This window comes from Dendrobium catenatum, unplaced genomic scaffold, assembly GCF_001605985.2.
Source record: "Dendrobium catenatum unplaced genomic scaffold, ASM160598v2 original_scaffold_132493, whole genome shotgun sequence".
In the NCBI taxonomy this organism is placed as follows: domain Eukaryota; kingdom Viridiplantae; phylum Streptophyta; class Magnoliopsida; order Asparagales; family Orchidaceae; genus Dendrobium; species Dendrobium catenatum.
The window spans coordinates 286787-305810 of record NW_021450928.1 but is presented as its reverse complement, the minus strand read 5'-3'; positions in this window follow the sequence as shown (position 1 = coordinate 305810).

Sequence of the window (19024 nt, the reverse complement as noted above, 5' to 3'; positions counted from 1 at the left end):
TTTTGTGTTCTTAAATTTTATCTGATGCTTTCCACCTTAGTAGAGGTGGGTTGGGAATTCAAATTGCTCATAATATTCCTAGAATATTACATTTTCTTTATGCTGATGATGTTCTTATATTCTCGGAAGTAAATATTAGGATAATTAAAAAGGTAAAGAACATTTTAACCAACTATTACAAATGGTCGAGACAGAAAGTTAATCATTACAAATCTTTGAATTTTTTTGTGAAGTTTGAGAATCGGAGGAGGAAGAAAGAAATTGCAAATGTACTTCAGTTCAATGTTGTTAATGAACTATGTTATCTTGGTGTAAAGATAACATTAAGGAGGATGGTGGCATCTAATTTCCAAAAGCTTATGGAGGTAGATTTTAATAAATTGAATACTTGGGGGAAGAATTGTATTTCTCTGGAAGGGAAAATGGTGTTGGGAAAATAAGCCTTCCTTTCATTAGCAATGTTTTTGTCTTCTCTTTCTTTGGTTCCGTTAGAGATTCTTAAAGAGTTTGGCAAAATGTGTGGAGGGTTCTTATTGAATAAAAATAATGGAAATGTTGGAATGCACTATGTTTCTTGGGAGTTGTTATGCAAACCAATAAATAAAGGTGGTTATGGACTCTTTTCAGCTTTTTTTAAGATGGGACCTCTTTGTGCTAAATTTGCTTGGGATTTCTTCATAAAGCTTAATTCTTTGCTCAACTGTATTCATAGAACCAAATATGGCACTGATTTATGGAATAAAACTGTTAAAAAAGGGCGTTTTTCTACTTGGAAAATTATTTGCAATGGTGATACTTACCTTAGAAACATTGTTAGATGGAAAATTTTTAATGGTAATTCTATTAATTGGTAGCATGACTCATGGATTTTGGATAAATTCATTTCTAAATGTCCTACATTTGTAAATAATTTATAGATCATGAATTACAATCTATGCTTCTTTATCTCAGAGGGATCTTGGAATGTGAATCATCATCAATTGTTCTTAGGCAAGCATCTTGTGGAGTTGATTATACAAATACCTATGATTCTGAGCAAGGAACGGATCGAATGGAATTAAAGCTAAAGGCTGTAGGTAAATTCATGGCTGCTTTGTCCCTAGAAGCTGTGATGAAACATAATTCAGATTGCTGTCATTGGAAATTGATGAAAAAAAATTAAATTGAGACCACGTGTAGAGCTCTTTTGGTGGAGATTATATAAAGAAGCAATTGCTTCTAATTCATTCCTGTTGTACAAAAGATTGATCAAATTTTTGGGCTGTCTGAGAGTTTGTGCTGAGGAGGAAGATAATAGTCACATTGCTGGGAGATGTGCTAAACTACGGAATGTCATCAACCTGTTAAACAAGTGGGGATATCAGATTACTCTATTTAAAGACTTTTCATATTGCTTAAAAGGACTAGAGAGATTGTCAGGTACAAACTCTCTCATTGCTAATATCTATTGTACAGCTGTCTTTCTTGTTTGGAAGAGTAGAAATAAGTTGGTTCATAGAGGCAAAGAAGATACGGATGTTTCAATTGTTGCTAGTACTATTTCAATGGCTATTGTTTGCCCATTTATTAATATATATTCAGACAACTTGGATGTCAACCCACATAAGATGTTTTCTTCTTGGCATCCTCCTCCACCCAGATGGATAAAGATTAATGTTGATGCTTCCATAAGAAGTAATAATATAGCAGGTATTGGTGGTGTGGTCGGGGATGATTGAGGAAGGTTTTTACTTGCTTTTGGTGTCCAATAATTACATTGGGATATTGCTCAATTGGAAATGATGGCTATTTGGACTTTAAGAAATGTAATTCAGGATTGGATGTTGGAAGCTCATGGTGTGATTTTAGAAGGAGACAATCTCAACATCATCATTACTCTTCAACTCTCTTTGAAGAAATTAAAGAATAAGTAAAGAATTGAAAAGAATTTGGCATTCATCCAAGACTTCAATCAAATTTCTTTTAATTTCTCTACTAGATGTTGTAATAAATTAATAGATTGTTGTGCTAATTTTTCCTTAGGAAAGAGTTTTATTTGGAATGATCTGAATGATTTAGAGATTCCTCCTTTCGGTGGAAGAGAGAGAACGTCCGTAAAAACAGGAAGGGAAATTCGCAAATTTGAATTTTTGTTTGGCGGTTACGGTCGTCTGTTGGATGGAGGAGGACGATCGCCGGCACATTGCCGGTGATTTTCCGACGAAGGCTCGCAGAGATCTTGCAGAAGATGTAGGAAATATTCCTTTGATTAAACGCCAAGGTGCTTTGGTTATCAAAGAAGGAGTTGTTCCATTGCCTCAAAAAGTCTATGTTGAAGGGAAAGGTAAGGCTGTTTCATACCTGGCAGATCAGGTAAGTCTTAAAAGCTTGAAATCTTCACTAAATACTTCTGATATTTTGGCATCTTCTTCTGGAATGAAGATTTTTGTTAGTCGATTTGTGAATTTGAATGCAATCCCTAGACTTGGTTGCAGCGAGATAAATGAAAATTCATAGTTTTTGGATAACAAAAATGCCCATTCTAATATTAACAATGCTGAGAAATCAAATGAAGTTAACGTGACTGTTGATTTGCCTAAATCAACGATTTCTAATGGACTTTGGAGTAGGAATCCTTATATCAATTTGGATTCCAAAGAAGATGATTTGATTTTGCCTGACGATGGGAAAGCTGTTAAACTGAATTTGGAATTAGAGGAATTAAATGCTAATAAATTATCTAAATCTTTGGTTCTCAAAGTATTTGGTAAGGATACTCCTCCTCAAATGGTGGCTTGGGAATTAAGGAAACAATGGAAGCAAATTGGTCAATTCCATTTTACAATCCTAGGAGGTGGTTGGTTCTTATGTTCTTTTTCTATAGAGGAAATGGTTAAAGCTATGATATTGGGAGGACCGTGGTTCGTGAATGATCATATTATTGGTATGGAGAAGTGGTCTCCAGAATTCAACTCCTCTTCGACTAAGGGTCTTTCTTCTCTGATATGTATTAGATTTGCCTCATTTATCGCTTCAATGATGGGATGAAAGGAATGTTGCTTGTATTGCTTCAAGAGTCGGAAAACCCTTAATGATAGATGGGAATATGTTCAATTGGGGAAAAAGAGAATTTGCTAGAATTTGTGTGAGAATCCAATTTGATCAACCACTTCCTTTAGGAGTATGGGTGGACAGCTTATGTGGAAGGTTCTTTCAAAAAGTAGAGTATGAGAAGGTCTCTAATCTTTGCTTTGCTTGTGGAAAGATTGGGCATGTTGAGAAGAATTGTGCAAAATTAAAAGAACTGCTTAAGGAGGTTGAGGTGGACCATGTAGTAGCAGAAAATTTAAATAAAGATATGGAGCAACCTACTTCTGAAGTTTCTACTTATGGTCCTTGGATCTTGGTTAATAACAGGAAGAAGAACTTCTATAAGCATAACAACAAATGGATTAATCCTAATTATGCCAATCTTATGAAGAAAATTGAAACAACAGTGGCTATTGAAGATAAATCTCTAGGTGATATTCCTAAAGGAGTATCTCATGTGGTAACAGGGGAATTAAATTCTTCTAATCTTCAAGTAGAAGAAGGTGAAATCTGCAGTTCTGGTTTTTATCAGGAAAACAACATTGTGGGAAAGGGTTGCTTGCAAACTCAGGTAAATCCTAAGGGATTACCTGCGAACTCAAGTACTCCCTATCAAAGTTTAGAAGACAAGAATTGGGAGGTTGTTATGGAGCATTTTGATCATCAAAAGTCTTATCAAATAGACACTCAAATGAAGTCTGTAGTCCAAGATCATACTGTTCTGAATAAGAAAAAAATTTCAGATTCTATTATTGAAACCTCTTCTTCAGGACATTGTTTGAATGATATCAATTGCAAAAACAAATTTTCTATCCTAATAGCATAACATGATGAAAATGTGGATGTTATCCCAAATGAAAATCCTACTGCTGATAGAAGTATACATGAAGAGAAGACAATGGTCAAAGCTGATAAAAATTCTAGTATCAAATCTAGTTTGGAGGAGATTCCTGTTATTGAAGAAGTAAAGTTTAAGCTGCAGAAAGAACTTAAATCATTGGGGAATGTTTCCTTAAAATCAAAAACAAGGAAAGGTGATTCAAAGAGTTTTTGTAGTGGGTCCAATCCCACTTCAAAGAAAAAATGAGTTCTCTTATTTTTTGGAATTGTAGTGGGGCTACGAAAGTGGAGGCCTCCAGGTATTTAAAAGAAGTGGTGAAGGAGAATGATGCTTTGTTTGTGGGAATCATGGAAACTAAAGTTTCCTCTATGGAACCTATGGAAATCAAAACTTTTATTGGGGAGTGGTGGGATTTCATCTTATATCCGGCATCCGGCTTATCAGGGGGAATCTTAGTATGTTGGAGGCAAGACTTGGCTGTTTTTGAAGTTACTGAAGCTAATGAGCAGATGGTGGTTGGGAAACTGAAAATAAAAAAACCATCCTACTTGGATGATTGCTTCGATCTATGGAAGTAGGAATTGCAGTAAAAGAAGAGAGCTTTGGCATAATTTGGAAAATTATTTCAATGATGATTTTCCTTGGATTATAAGGGGAGATTTTAATTGTATAATCTCTCAATATGTCAAAAGACGTGGCATGAAGTTTGTACATTCTCAAGGATCACTTGATATGATCTCATTCATGAATAGAGGAGACTTACATGAAGTTGGATATTTGGGTCCTAAATATACTTGGTGCAACAATAAAGATGGAAGAGGTAGAATATTGGAAAGGCTTGATCGATGTCTTATCAACAGTGCTGCTCTAAATCTTCTCCAATCGACGGTGGTTAAGCATCTAGCTAGGATAGCATCGGACCATTATTTTATTGCTATTAAGATTTTGGAATCCAAAATTACAAAAAGTAAGTAATTTGTTTTTGAAGACACTTGGTTATCCTATAAAGCTACCTACTCTATTATTTCAGCTGCCTGGAACAAAAAATCTAATAGCTCGGCTTCCAGCATTTTAAATTCCAAGTTCAAGAGGGCGTTGAGGTCTCTTTTCTTTTGGAATAAATTAAACATAAAAATTTGTTGGAATTGAAAGAAAAACTGAAAATGGAAATTCTGGATTTACAATGTGAAGAAATAAATTTGGGTGGTTTATCTGATCTGAAACTTTGCATCTTAAGAACAAAAATTGTCGAATTCAACAATTCTTTGGGAAGGCTTAGTATGTGGTGGAGACAAAAGGGCTAAAATTCATTGGATGAACGAAGGAGACACTAATTCAAAATTCTTTCATGCTTATGCCTCGGCCAGGAGAAATTCTAACATAATTAATGGTATAAAAAATGAGGAAGGGATCTTCTGTGAAGACAAGCAAATTATTGAAGACATTTTTTTCAGATACTTCAACAACAAATGGAAATTCAGACATTGCAGCTTGAATGGTTGGCTGGATCCTTCATATAAATTGAATGAAGAAGAATGTAATATTCTCAGTAAAGATTTCACTTTGAATGAGCTAGAGGAGGTTATTTCAAACTTGGGTTCTAACATATCACCAGGTATTGATGGTATAACATATTCTTTTATTAAATCATATTGGGCTATTATTAAGAATGAAGTTTGGTCTGCTATAAAAGAATTTTTCCATTCTGGTGTTCTGTGTCCTGGTTGGAAAGAAACCAGTGTTATTTTGATTCCCAAAGTGGTTTCTCCATTATCTCCAGAGAATTTATGTCCTATTAGCTTGTGCAACATTATATACAAGATTGTTGCAAAGATGATCTTAAATAGGATGAGTTTTATATTTCCTAAAATCATTTATGGTGAACAAAGTGCTTTTATCAAAGGAAGGTCTATGGCTGATCAAGTGCTTCTAGCTCAAGAATTGTTTAATAAATTTAGACATTCTAAAGCTAAAAAAGGGTTGGTAGCTATCAAAATAGATATGGAGTAGGCCTATGACAGCATGTGTTGGGCTACTTTGGAAAAAGTGTTGAATTGGTTTGGGTTTCCTAAATCCTTTTCTAAAATTATTTTGGAATGTGTGGTTAATCCTAAGTTCTCTATTTTATTTAATGGAGAAAGTTCAAAGTGGATTGAAGCCAATTGTGGATTTAGACAATGGTGTCCCTTGTCACCTTTCCTCTTTATTATGTGCTATCAACTCTTGAGTGAAGAGTTTGGTAATATAGTCAAAAGAATTGGTATTAAAGTTAGTCCAAATGGTCCTTTAATTTCTCACTTAATGTATGCCGATGACATTGTGATTTTTTCAAGAGCAAACAAGACTAGTTTGAAAAAAGTTAACAAAATCTTAAATAATTACTGTGCTTGGACTGGACAGAAGGTAAATTTAAAAAAATCTACGGTTATTTTCAGCAAATCAGTAAAAACAAGAGATTGTAGAGCTTTACTCATAATTATTAAAATGAAAATGGTGAAAGAATTAGATTACCTGAGAGTTAAAATTGCTCTTAGGAGATTGGTTAAAGCGGATTTCAACAAAATTATTTAGAGATCAGCAGCTAAGTTGAATGTTTGGGGAACAAAGTTTATTTCTCTTGCGGGCAAAGTCACTCTGATCAAATCTTATGTTCTTTTGTTAGCTACTTATCAAGCCAGCCACTCTTTGATCCCTTTGAGTATTTTATACAAAGTGGAAAGTATGTGTAGAGAATTTCTATGGAATAAAAGTGATGGTAGTTATGGCATGCATTTTGTTTCGTGGAGGAATATGTGTAAGCCTAAAGATAAAGGAGGTTATGGAGTGCAGTCTTTAGTTGAGAAGTTGGGACCGTTGAAGTCTAAACATGCTCTCAATTTCATTATGAAGCCAAATACTCTTTTAAATAGAGTTTTAAGAGCTAGATATGGGGATGTACTGTGGAATGGTATCAATTACAGCAGCTCCTCCTCGACCTGGAAGATAATTCAAAATGGTGCAGATTTTTTATTTTCGGTGCTGAGATGGAGTAATTCAAATGGAGAGTATGTTGATACCTTCAAAGATATATGGATTCTAGATAAATCATTAGATAAATGGCCTACCTTTGTATCTATTATAGAAACAGAATTCAGCCAAGTTTCTGATTTTATGACAAATGGCAGTTGGGATATTGGTAAATTGAAAAGATGTTTTGGTGAGTTACTTATTGGTTTGATCCTGTTTATTCCGATTCATTCAGGATAGCCTGAAGGAAAAATGGAATGTATCAATAAGATCTCTGGTAAATCTGTTGCAGCAATTATCTATGAGAAGAAGTTTGATGAAGTCAGTGAAGATGAAACATACAAATGGAGGAAGAAATTGAAGTTAAAACCAAAAATTGAAATGTTCTAGTGGGGAATTAGTAAAAATGGTATTCCAACGTTTGCTTTGCTCTCTTACAGGAGGATAATAGATCATGAAGGTTGTCCTAGAGAATGTTCGGAGACAGAAAATATAGAGCATATTGTTGTGAAATGTTTTTTTATAAAGAAGGTTTTTAAGCTACTGGCTGATTGGAATTTCGGTACTCCTAAATTTGAATCGTTGGATGCTTGTTACCAGGTTTTAAGCAGATTGGCTAATCTAAATCCTTTTTTAGGAAATCTTATTTGCTCTATTATTTTCTACTACTGGAAAAGCAGAAATCAATTGGTTCATGGTGGATGTGATGATAGCATAGCTTACATAGCTATTATTTAATCGATTTCTTCTTTTAATTGTGGTTTAATCCGTGAAAACTGGGATGCCAATCAGCTTTTTAAGCTGTCCAAATCCTTTTGGCTTCCTCCTCCTCCGGGTTGGATCAAAGTTAACATCGATGCTTCAATTTTCTCAACAATAGTACCGGCATTGGAGGTATTTTTGGGGACTACAAAGGAAGAGGTTTAGCTGCTTTTGGATTTCATACTATTCATTGGGATATTGCTCAAATGGAGCTTTTAGCTATTTTAACTTTGAGGGATCATATCAAAGATTGGATGCTTGAAGACAAAGGCATTGTGATTGAAGGTGATAATCTTAATGTCATCAAGATCTTTCAAAATGCCTTAAGAAATAATAAGTGGGTTCATAAAGAATTTCTAAATCCTAAGGATTTAGATTTTCTTTCTAATTTTAAGCATTTTATTTTCTCATTTGTTAATAGAGATTGTAATAAGTTAGCCAATTCTTGTGCTAACTATGCTCATTTCTCTTCTTTCTTTTGGGATGATTTCTCAAGTGGTAGAGATCCTCCTTCAATTCTAGATTTGTTGAAGGTGGAATCTTATTGTAAGTAAGTAGTTTGGTTAATAAAATTTTTTGCTCTTTGCAATTTTCAAAGAAAAAAAAAAAGAGATTCCTCCTTTCAAGTTCATTTTGAAGGAGGAATGTGATTCTTTAGTTTTACTTTGAGTATTTTGTAATAAGTTTCTTTTTCTTTTTAATGCAAAGTTTCATTTCCTTAAAACAAAAAACTAAATTGAATTGGATTATATTATGTTAAAAATTTAAGATTTAACTTATTATTCCTTTAGAATAATTAATCAGTTTTAATTATATGTTAAGGCTCCCAATTAAGAGAACTGTGCTCCCAATTATATGCATTTATTTCAATTTGTTGTCTAATTAATTATCAAGTCAATTAATTGACTAATGGACATTACAATTCGTCAAATAATTCAATTGGTAAATTAAATACTCTCCCATTTCAAATTCTTTCTTAGAGAACTGTGTCTTCCAAAATCTGCGAAGTTTAGAATTTTCAAGAAAATTTTGTCAGCCTCCTGGCATCCCCTCCCAACCGATGGAGAAATTGGGATGGAATTTACCAAAATGCTTCCTTCCCGGACCTAAGGTCAAAGGTGTAGGGTTTTCATATTTACAAAATCATCTGCTCAGATCTAAGATCAATGACACAGATCTTCAATTTTAAACCGTCTCGGCCAGACTTAAGGTAGAACGATCTAGGGCTATGAAGCACTAACACGGACACGGCAACACGAACACGACACGACACGGAGATGGGACACAACATTTTTTAAAAATATAGGACATGGGTGCGACATTATTTTTGAGATTATATATATTTAAAGTTTCATTTGAAGGAGGAATGTGATTAATGCAAAGTTTCATTTCCTTTTTGGGACACGAACACGACAAAGAGTGTTTACTTTAAATATATATATATATATATATATATATATATATTTAAAGTAAACACTCTTTGTGGAATTTTAGAATGTGATGAGCTTTGACTTCTTTCAAAGGAATTGCTTCTGTCCACTTTGAGAAGTAGTCTATAGCTGGTATTATAAATATGTGACCTCATGAGGATAGAGGATCTGTCGGATCAATTATATTCATACCCCGTGTTTTAAAAGTCTAGTAGGCGATGGTTGGATGTAAGATATTTGGTAGTTGATGTAGAAGTAGACCATGTACATGACATTGATAAAAATGACGTGTGATATAATGTATTCATATTTCATCGATGGCAAGTAATATCCCACAATATTCCATGCTTCTAATTTACTTAGATATTGTAGCCACATCTGATCGAATGCCTTCTTTACAAGGTGTTGTTAATTAGGGCATAAGACAAAAATCATCTTTTAATGTTATCCACCTTTGATTTATTGTGAAGGAGCTTATTTTCTTTCAAGTATTTTATGAAAGGTTTTCTCCAGTCCAATACTTCATCATCTACTTCTAAAATAATTTTTACCTCAAATGGATATTTTCTGTCTATATATTAAAAGTGTATAGGGTAAAGAACTTGTCATCCTGGCACTTTTGTCATAATTAAATCTTTCTCAAACCATGCTAGTGCTTTTTCTAACTTAATGAGAACATCTTATATAGAATTCATTCCATAGGAAATTTTATATAACATCATGTTTGGGATCTGTTCCAACAAATGCATCATATACCAGTGATAAAGAATCAAAGTTTCTTTCAATACTTTGTAATTTCTAGATACCTGGTTAATCATAATAATAGAATAAGCACCATCAAAAAGAATTCCTAGATGGACTTCTCATTCTATTCGAGTTTTTTGATTAATTCATTTTGTAGTTTGTCATTTATCGAGCAATCATCCAACATTGGATAAGCTGCTAGGAAATCATATATAGCTTTTCTTTCTACTGCTCATAAAGCAGTGAATGTAATATCAAATTATGATATAATCATTGATCAACAAGCTAACCTTCTTGATTGTATCGGTCAAGTCATCAAATACTTAAGTGGGTTGATCTTGAATATCAAATTTACATTGTGAGAAAGCATATAGTGCCTCAACTTCTGCCGTGAATATCATGGATAAATAATGCTTCTTGATTGTAGGATAATTTAGTTCATTAGAAAGTAAATGTCTATTCAGATAGTAAAATGTGTTCTCTTTTCCTTCCTCATAAGTTTGAGCTAATAAGGCGCCAAGAGATTCACTTAAGGATGTTATATGTAGAATTAAAGACTTTTCTTGTATAGGAGCTGCAAGTAAAGGAGGATTTGTGAAATACTACTTTATACTTTCAAAACAATTCTATTTATTATAATCCTAACGAAATGGTGCGTCTTTCTTGCACAACGTTGCAAACGACTCACATTTACCTAAAATAATTGATGCAAATTTCTTAAGTAATGCTAATTGACCTTGGAAGGATGTCAACAAAGTACAACTTTTAGGTAGAGGAATTTCTATTATTGTTTTAATTTTATTTGACTCAATTTCATATCCATGGTGTCGAACCATGAAACACAAAAAAATTCCTAATGTGTCATCAAAAACATAGTTAAAAGGATTCAATTTTAAATTATATTGACGTCTTTAAAAAATAATTCTCAAGTCATATAAATGATCATCTCTTTTGAGACATTTAATGACTAGATTATTGACATAACAGTCCACCTTGTGGTGAATGTGTTCATGAAAATCCTCATCATTGCTCAATTGTAAGTTGCTCCAGCATTCATTAATTTGAACGACATGACTTTGTAGCAGCAAATCTCTATCGACTTTCTAAATGTTGCATATTTTCCTCTATGCCATCCATTTTAATTTAAATATATCCATATGATCCATCCATAAAGGATAATATCTCGTGCGAGGAAGTGACATCTACCTCGAGATCTAGTTTGGAAGTAAAAACACATCTTTAGCACAAGCTTTATTTAAATCTCTAAAATTGATACAGATACATATCTGATTGTTCTTCTTGATTAGGACAATACGTAACTAACTAAGTTATTTATTCTTAATAAAGTCTGTATTAATTAACTTCTTGACTTCAATCATTACCTACTACTTTATATCATGTAACATATGTTGAGGTACTTATTTTACAGGAACTATCTCTAGTTGAATTGACAACTTGTGAACTACTATATATGGAAATAATATTTGCATCTCTTCATAACTCCAAGCGAAGCAGTCTTTGAAATTTGATAATAATTGAATCCTGTCATTCTCCTCATCCTTATTCAACAAAAAATTGATGATTATTTGACGAGATTCTTCCTCGATGCCCTTTTTTTTTTTAGATCATCAATTATAGATTTGATTTACTCTTCAAGTTTAGGAGGTTCATCCTTAAGTTAAGAGTCATCCAAATGATCTATAGCTTCTAAATAGAGTTGTCTAAAAGACTATCACACTCTAGATTATTTAATATAACTAAGAAATATTCATCATCATCAAATGAATATAGAGCTTTGAGGCCAATACTCAATCTTAATGTAAATTTATTATATTTTGTATTCCACAGATATTCAAATTAATTAGCTTCACCTCTAGTTCAATTTGAAGGTGTTAAATCTTTTTAAAGTTATTTATAGAGTTTGTATACCAATCAAAAAGTAGTTCTATTATCTCATCCATGAATAGATCAATGAGAGTTACATCAGTTTTTGGAGGTTTACTAGGGGAAGGTACAAAGATATTGGGTTTACTATTTGGGTTTAAAGAAAGAAAGGCTTTCACTTGCAACCATTTTACATCATTTTGGGATAGTTGAGTTAATGAAATATTTTTCAAATACCTTTTCAACCACTCTATTATAGATAAATCTAAATTATCTTACTTAAAAATTTGGACCATATCCTTGTTATTATTAATTTCTATAGAAATCTAAAACTTTGTCTGATTTATGAATTTCTTTTATTCTACATCCTATGGGTCTTTTCCAAGCATATATGACTCATCGTTAGAGCTAGATTCCAAATGAATATGTATTGTAGGTTTCCTTATTTTCATATATTTCTTTTACTTTTCTTGTATTATTTGATTTTTCCATCATCGACCTCTTCCTCTATATTATTGTACTATTCTTCCACCTCTTTGTGAGGGAGCAATAGGTGACCAGCGAAAGTCATGTTTGAGATTAGAATACTATTCTTTTTCCTTTTCTTATTCTTTCTCTTTCTTTTTTTTTTTTACTTCTACTTCAGTTAGTTTGAGATATTTTGGGAAAATAATCTATTTCTTAGGAAGATAGTATGAAGCATCTTAGTATATACTGACTCCAAGAATTGAAAATGATTTTATGTCGCCTTTAATATAGTGCTCAACTCCCTCTTGAGAGAATTTGATACACTAAAGTAGGGTGGAAGGCATCATTATATATTCATGGAGTCAGGGTCAACCTAGGGGAGTGTTAAAAGAGGCTTCAGAATCTATTATATGGAATTTGGCTTCAAATTTTAGGGTTTCTATTTCTTATGGGAAGGGGATTAAACCCAAAGCCCTCTCATCCTTATTGTTGAATCCTTGCAATATAGTTTTATCAGAGTTGAGTTTGTGAGTGTCCACCCTTATACATGATAGAGTTCTAATAGTCATAATGTTAACCAATGCCTATAAAGCAAAAAAGCACACAAGATACTTTAAAGTTATCTACATTTATAGGAATATACAATAGATGATTATGATATATTGTACCCAACAAAAAATCTTCATCAAAAAATGTGACACCTGGAACTTCCTTAAAGAATAGAGTTTCTTTTTCTAACTATGTTGATGTTGGCTGATCCATGCATATCTCTAGATTGTGTAAATCTTTAACTAAAGCTTTCCTAATTTATTCAAAGAGAATTAGAGCATCATAAATTCTTATTTATTCAAAGGGATAATACCCCGTTTGAAGAGAGAGAAACTCCGGTTTTCCCGTTTATAGCAGAATTTTGAATCTTGATCTTCGCGGTTTTTTCGCACGTCGCCGATGGTGTCAGAGGATCGCCGGACTCAGGCTCCCGTAGTCTCCATAAACCTCCGTCATCCTCCTCCATCGTCACGGAAGATTTTATGTTTATGATTTTGATGATAGCAAACACTCTTATTTCTCTACGATCGCCTTATCTACTGACATTTCAGGTTCACATGATCAGACTGCAATTTGGAATCAGCACAAGATTGGGTAGACTATGTCTAAGTCAGTTTTTATCTTTTTTTCCTTTCTTGACTCTATTTTATTTGGTGTGGCTCCCGATGATTTGTAACTAGGAAGATTTTGTGACTGTTCCCTAGAGTTTACTGTTTTTGGTAATATCGTCCGGGAAGATATTTATATCGGCCTGGACAATCTGTTCAAAAGCAGAAACCCTGATTAGTGAATCCTCATTAAAGTAGTCATCATTATGTAAAACACATCATCTTGGATGGTTTTGTATCGGCCGGGATGATAGGCTCAATTTAGAAAGAATCTACCGCCAGATCTACTTAGGAAATACTTATTTTTTGACATCATCCCGGTGGATCGGCCTGGCTTATCAGGATCGGCCTGGACGATCCAGAGCAATTTTTCTTAAATAAATCTAGCAATTAAGGACATAAATTAATGGTGAATTGCATGATCAAAACGGTCGGGCCGATCGCAAGATCGTCCGGGTCAATTGGACATCGGCCAACTTCATTTCAGGGCGATGTTCAGGATAATTTTTCTCATATTTGAACTAATTGGCCAGAATGATAAAGTCGACAACTTGCATTAATGAGCTCATTTTGATATCTTCTATTTAAGCTATGACATGACACATTCTTTACCAGTAATTATACTTTGTTCTTTTGGGAGAAACTTGAAGGGTGAGCTTGAAAGGGAGTGAGGAAAGGGTGGAGTTTGAGAGAGGGAGAAGATCCTATGAGGGGGGACTCAAGAGAGTGTGGAGGGGGTTCTACACGGTTGCTCCGGCAAGCTTGCACCTGAATACCGTCGGATTCAAGGCTTGTCTTGAGGGAAGTTCACGAAAGAAGAAGATTTCTTTGTTGACAAAGGACCCGGTGATTCCATCGCACCGGGGAAGGTGGAAGTAATTTTGTAAGGGCTTCTTCGCCTAGTTGTGGGGGCTAAAGGAGAGACACTTAGTTTAGTGCAATACTTTGAGGGTGCCTCCAAGGAGTGGACGTAGGTCAAGGTTTGACCGAACCACTATAAATCTGGTATGTTCTTTCCTTTATTACTTCCGCATTTAATTTCCGCACTTTGGCTTCCATTGTGGTGAATCTTGATCTTGTTTTTTTAACATTGTGTTTATTTTAAATATTGATTCACCACCTCTCTTATTAGCCTTGGGCTAGTTCATAGGGCTTAACATCCCTAACAAACTTTCTAGTGCTATCAGAGCACTTTTAAGTGGTATCAGAGCACTTTATTGTGTCATCTAAGCACTTTCAAGTGGTATTAGAGCCATATTCATGAAATACAGTTTTTAAAAGCTTTTGAATTTCAATTCATGGAAAATTTTTCAAATCATAATATTGCAGAAGGTTATTCAATCACCAAACCACCTTTGTTCAAAAATATCGCTTTTAATTTTTGGAAAATTCGCATGTCTTTTTTTTTTTTGCAATCAATTAATTTTCACATGTGGCATATGATTTTAACTGGCTATTCATTACCGTCATGTATTTTACATGGAATTAAAACTGATTTTCCTTTTAGTCAATGGAATAGAGATGAACGAATCAATGCTCAATTGAATGCAAAATCTTTTAAATTACTTTTTCTGTGCTTTAAATTTTGAAGATTTTATGTTACTATCCACGTGCACTATTGTTAAGGAGATTTGGGATAAACTACACATCATATATGAAGGCACTAGTGAAATCAAGCAATCCAAGTTGAATATGTTAATGCTTGATTTTGAATTATTTTTCATGAAACCTTATGAGATGATCTTAGACATGTATACTAGGTTTTTTCAAATTGTGACATCACAGCATGCTTTAGGAAAAGAATTTTCAAATTTTGAAAAAGTTAACAAAATTCTTCGTTGTCTACTGTATAAGTTTGATGCTAAAATTATTGCTATTTATGAATTAAAAAATTTAAATGATTATTCTATTGATAATTTGATTTGCTCACTCATTGCCTATGAGCAAAGTTTGGGTCAAAAACTTTTAGATGCAGGTGAAACGATTATTCTAAAAATTGAAGATACGGAAAAATATAGCTTAGTTGGTGATGAAAGCAATGACTTGACAGGAAAATTAAAAAGCTCACTAAAGCATAAGCATCAACAAAAATGGAAGAAAGGTAAAAATGGCAAGGATATTAATATTTCTTATGATGTTATTTTCTTTCGATGTAGAAAGCCTGGACATATGAAAAATCAGTGCCCTAATTTAAGAATTCTTCTTGTGAAAGAAAAGGGTAAAGCAAAGAAAAATAATGAAAAACGAAAAATCTCCTGGGCAGACCTGGTTTCTGAAGCATCGGACCAAGAGCAAGATGGTGCTTAAACCTTCGTTTGTATTTTTTTTTCATGTTTTGTTTGATCTTTTGTTTGTGTTTTTCTTTTTTCTTTTTATCTTTTTCTTTCTTTTCTTTTTTCGTTAATTTTTTTTGGGTTTCTCTCTAATAAACACACATGATCACTTTTCTAAAAAATGAAAAATCTACCTCATATATTTTTCTTGAATTCTTTTGAAAGTTATGGTTGATTTCTCTAAAATAGTGAGAGGAAGGGAAGTCAAGATTTTGTTTCTCTTTCTCTCTTCTTACAGAGATTATTTTACTTCTGATTCAAAATCTTTGCCATATTTGAAATTGGAGTTTTAAACTGATTTTTTTTCATCTCCTACATTTTTTTATCACATAGTAATCTTTTGCAAGATTGTTGAATCCACCTTAAAATTTTTTTAATCAAGTTGTTCGTGTTGTTAATAATTTAGGTTTACTTTAGTTTTGAAAATATAATAAAGAAATCATATTTTTTGAAAATAATAATAAAAAAAGTGGCAATGATGCCAAACCAAAAGAACCGCAATGACACCAAATTGAAAAAAAATTATACAAAGTGTATTAAAAATCAAAAGATGCTCAAATATCCATTCAAGTGATAAAGGGCATAAAATGAGCCCACAAAAAAAATATGCTTATTTTTTCTTATACTCTAAAAGCTTAAGAAAATCTTTGATATGTTCGAAACTTGTGCTTGAAAATCTTGGTTCCTGATTCAACAATTCGTGCATTGATCTTCTATTAGATATATTTTATGAAAGGAGTTTTGAAAAATTAATGTTTCTTTTTCCCATTTATTCCTTGATTTGGATATTAGATTAAAAAGTTTTTTTAGCCTTTAAAAGAACTTGAGCTTTGATCAACTATTTATGAATTTCTTCCTTTTTCTAGACTATGCATTGTCAATCCAATTCTACTAAGTTTTTGATTAAAACCAAGAGGTAATTTTCTCATTTTAAGAATATTTATTTTTCACTAGATCAGGTATTATTTTTGTCTTTTAATTCTTTTGTTCTTATTGTTTGTACCCCTTCCCTCTTTAATGTTAAATGGGGAGAAAGTACTATTATTGAATTTTGTACTATTTATATCTCTTTTCTCAAAAAATTAAAAACAATAAAAATATTTTTATCTCGCCTATTTTTAAAGTGTTATTCTAGTGAGGGGGATATTAGGAGAAAATGTTCTTTTTTGAAAATTTAAATTATAGTGTTTGCCATCATCAAAAAGGGGGAGATTGTTGTAGATCTATTTTAATGGTTTATGATTTTGATGATAGCAAATACTCTTATTTCTCTACGATTGCCTTATCAACTGACATTTCAGGTTCACACGATCGGACTACAATTTGAAATTAGCTCAAGATTGGGTAGACTAGGTCTGAGTCAGTTTGTACCTTTTTTTTCCTTCCTTGAGTCTATTGTATTTGGTGTGGCTCCTGATGATTTTCAACTAAAAAGATTTTCTGACTGTTCCTTAGAGTTTATTATTTTTGGTAACATCATTCTGGATGATATTTATATCGGCCTGGATGATCTGTTCAAAAGAAAAAACCCTGATTAGAACATCCTCATTAAAGCAATCATCATTATGTAAAACACATCGTCTTGGATGATTTTGTATCAACTAGGATAATAGACTCAATTCAGAAAGAATCTGCCGCCAGATCTACTTTGGAAATACTTATTTTTGGACATCGTCATGGTGGTTCGGCCTGGCCTATCAGGATCGGCCTGGATGATCCAGATTAATTTTTCTTAAATAAATCTGGCAATTAAGAAAAGCAATTAATGGTGATTTGCATGATCACATCCATAGGTTCGATTGGACATCGTCCAGCTTCATTTCAGGGCAATGTTCAAGTTGATTTTCCTCATATTTGAACTAATCGGCCAGAATGATATGCCTATTGTCCAGGACCATATAGTCGACAACTTGCATTAATGAGTTTGTTTTGAGATATTCTATTTAAGCTATGACATGACAATTTATAAGTGTCTTTGGCAGCCATTGTAGCTTCGTTCTTTTTGGGAAAACTTGAAGAGAGAGCTTGAAAGGGAGTGAGGATAGGGTGGAGTTTGAGAGAGGGAGAAGATCCTATGAGGGGGGACTCAAGGGAGTGTGGAGGGGGTTCCACATGGTTGCTCCGGCAAGCTCGCATCTGAATACGGTCGGATTCAAGGATTGTCTCGAGGGAAGTTCACCAAAGAAGAAGATTTCTTTGGTGTCAAAGGACTCGGTGACTCCGCCGCACTGGGGAAGGTGGAAGTGATTTTGTAAGGGCTTCTCCGCCTAGCTGTGGGGGCTAAAGGAGAGACACTTAGTTTAGGCAATACTTGGAGGGTTCCTGCAAGGAGTGGACATAAATTAAGGTTTTACCAAACCACTATAAATCTAGTGTGTTCTTTCCTTTATTACTTCCGCATTTAATTTCCGCACTTTGGCTTTCATTGTGGTGAATCTTGATCTTATTTTTTTAACATTGTGTTTGTTTTAAATATCGATTCACCACCTCTCTCTTATTAGCCTTGGGTCAATTCATAGGGCTTAACATCCCTAACAAACTTTCTAGTGCTATCAGAGCACTTTCAAGTGGTATCAGAGCACTTTCTAGTGTCATCTGAGCACTATCAAATGGTATCAGAGATGTATTCATAAAATATAGTTTTTAAGATCTTTTGAAATTTAATCCATGGCTAATTTTTCAAATCATAATAATACAGAAGGTTATTCAATCAACAGATCACCTTTGTTTGAAAATATCACATTTAATATTTGGAAAAATCGCATGTCTATTTTTTTGTAATCAATAGATTTATGCATGTAGCATATGATTTTAAATGGCTATTCATTACCGTCATGTATTTTAGATGGAATTAAAACTGACTTTCCTTTTATTCAAAGGAATAGAGATGAACGAATCAATGCTCAATTGAATGCAAAATCTTTTAAATTACTTTTTCTATGCTTTAAATTTTGAAGATTTTATGTTAGTATCCACGTGCACTACTGTTAAGGAGATTTGGGATAAACTACACACCATATACGAAGGCACTAGTGAAATCAAGCAATCCAAGTTGAATATGTTATTGCATGATTTTGAATTATTATCCATGAAACCTTATGAGATGATTTTAGACATGTATACTAGGTTTATTCTAATTGTAACATAATTGCATGCTTTAGGAAAATAATTTTTAAATTTTGAAAAAGTTAACAAAATTCTTCGTTGTCTACTATATAAGTTTGATGCTAAAATTGTTGCTATTTATGAATCAAAAAATTTGAATGATTATTATATTGATAATTTGATTGGCTCACTCATTGCCTACGAGTAAAGTTTGGGTTAAAGACT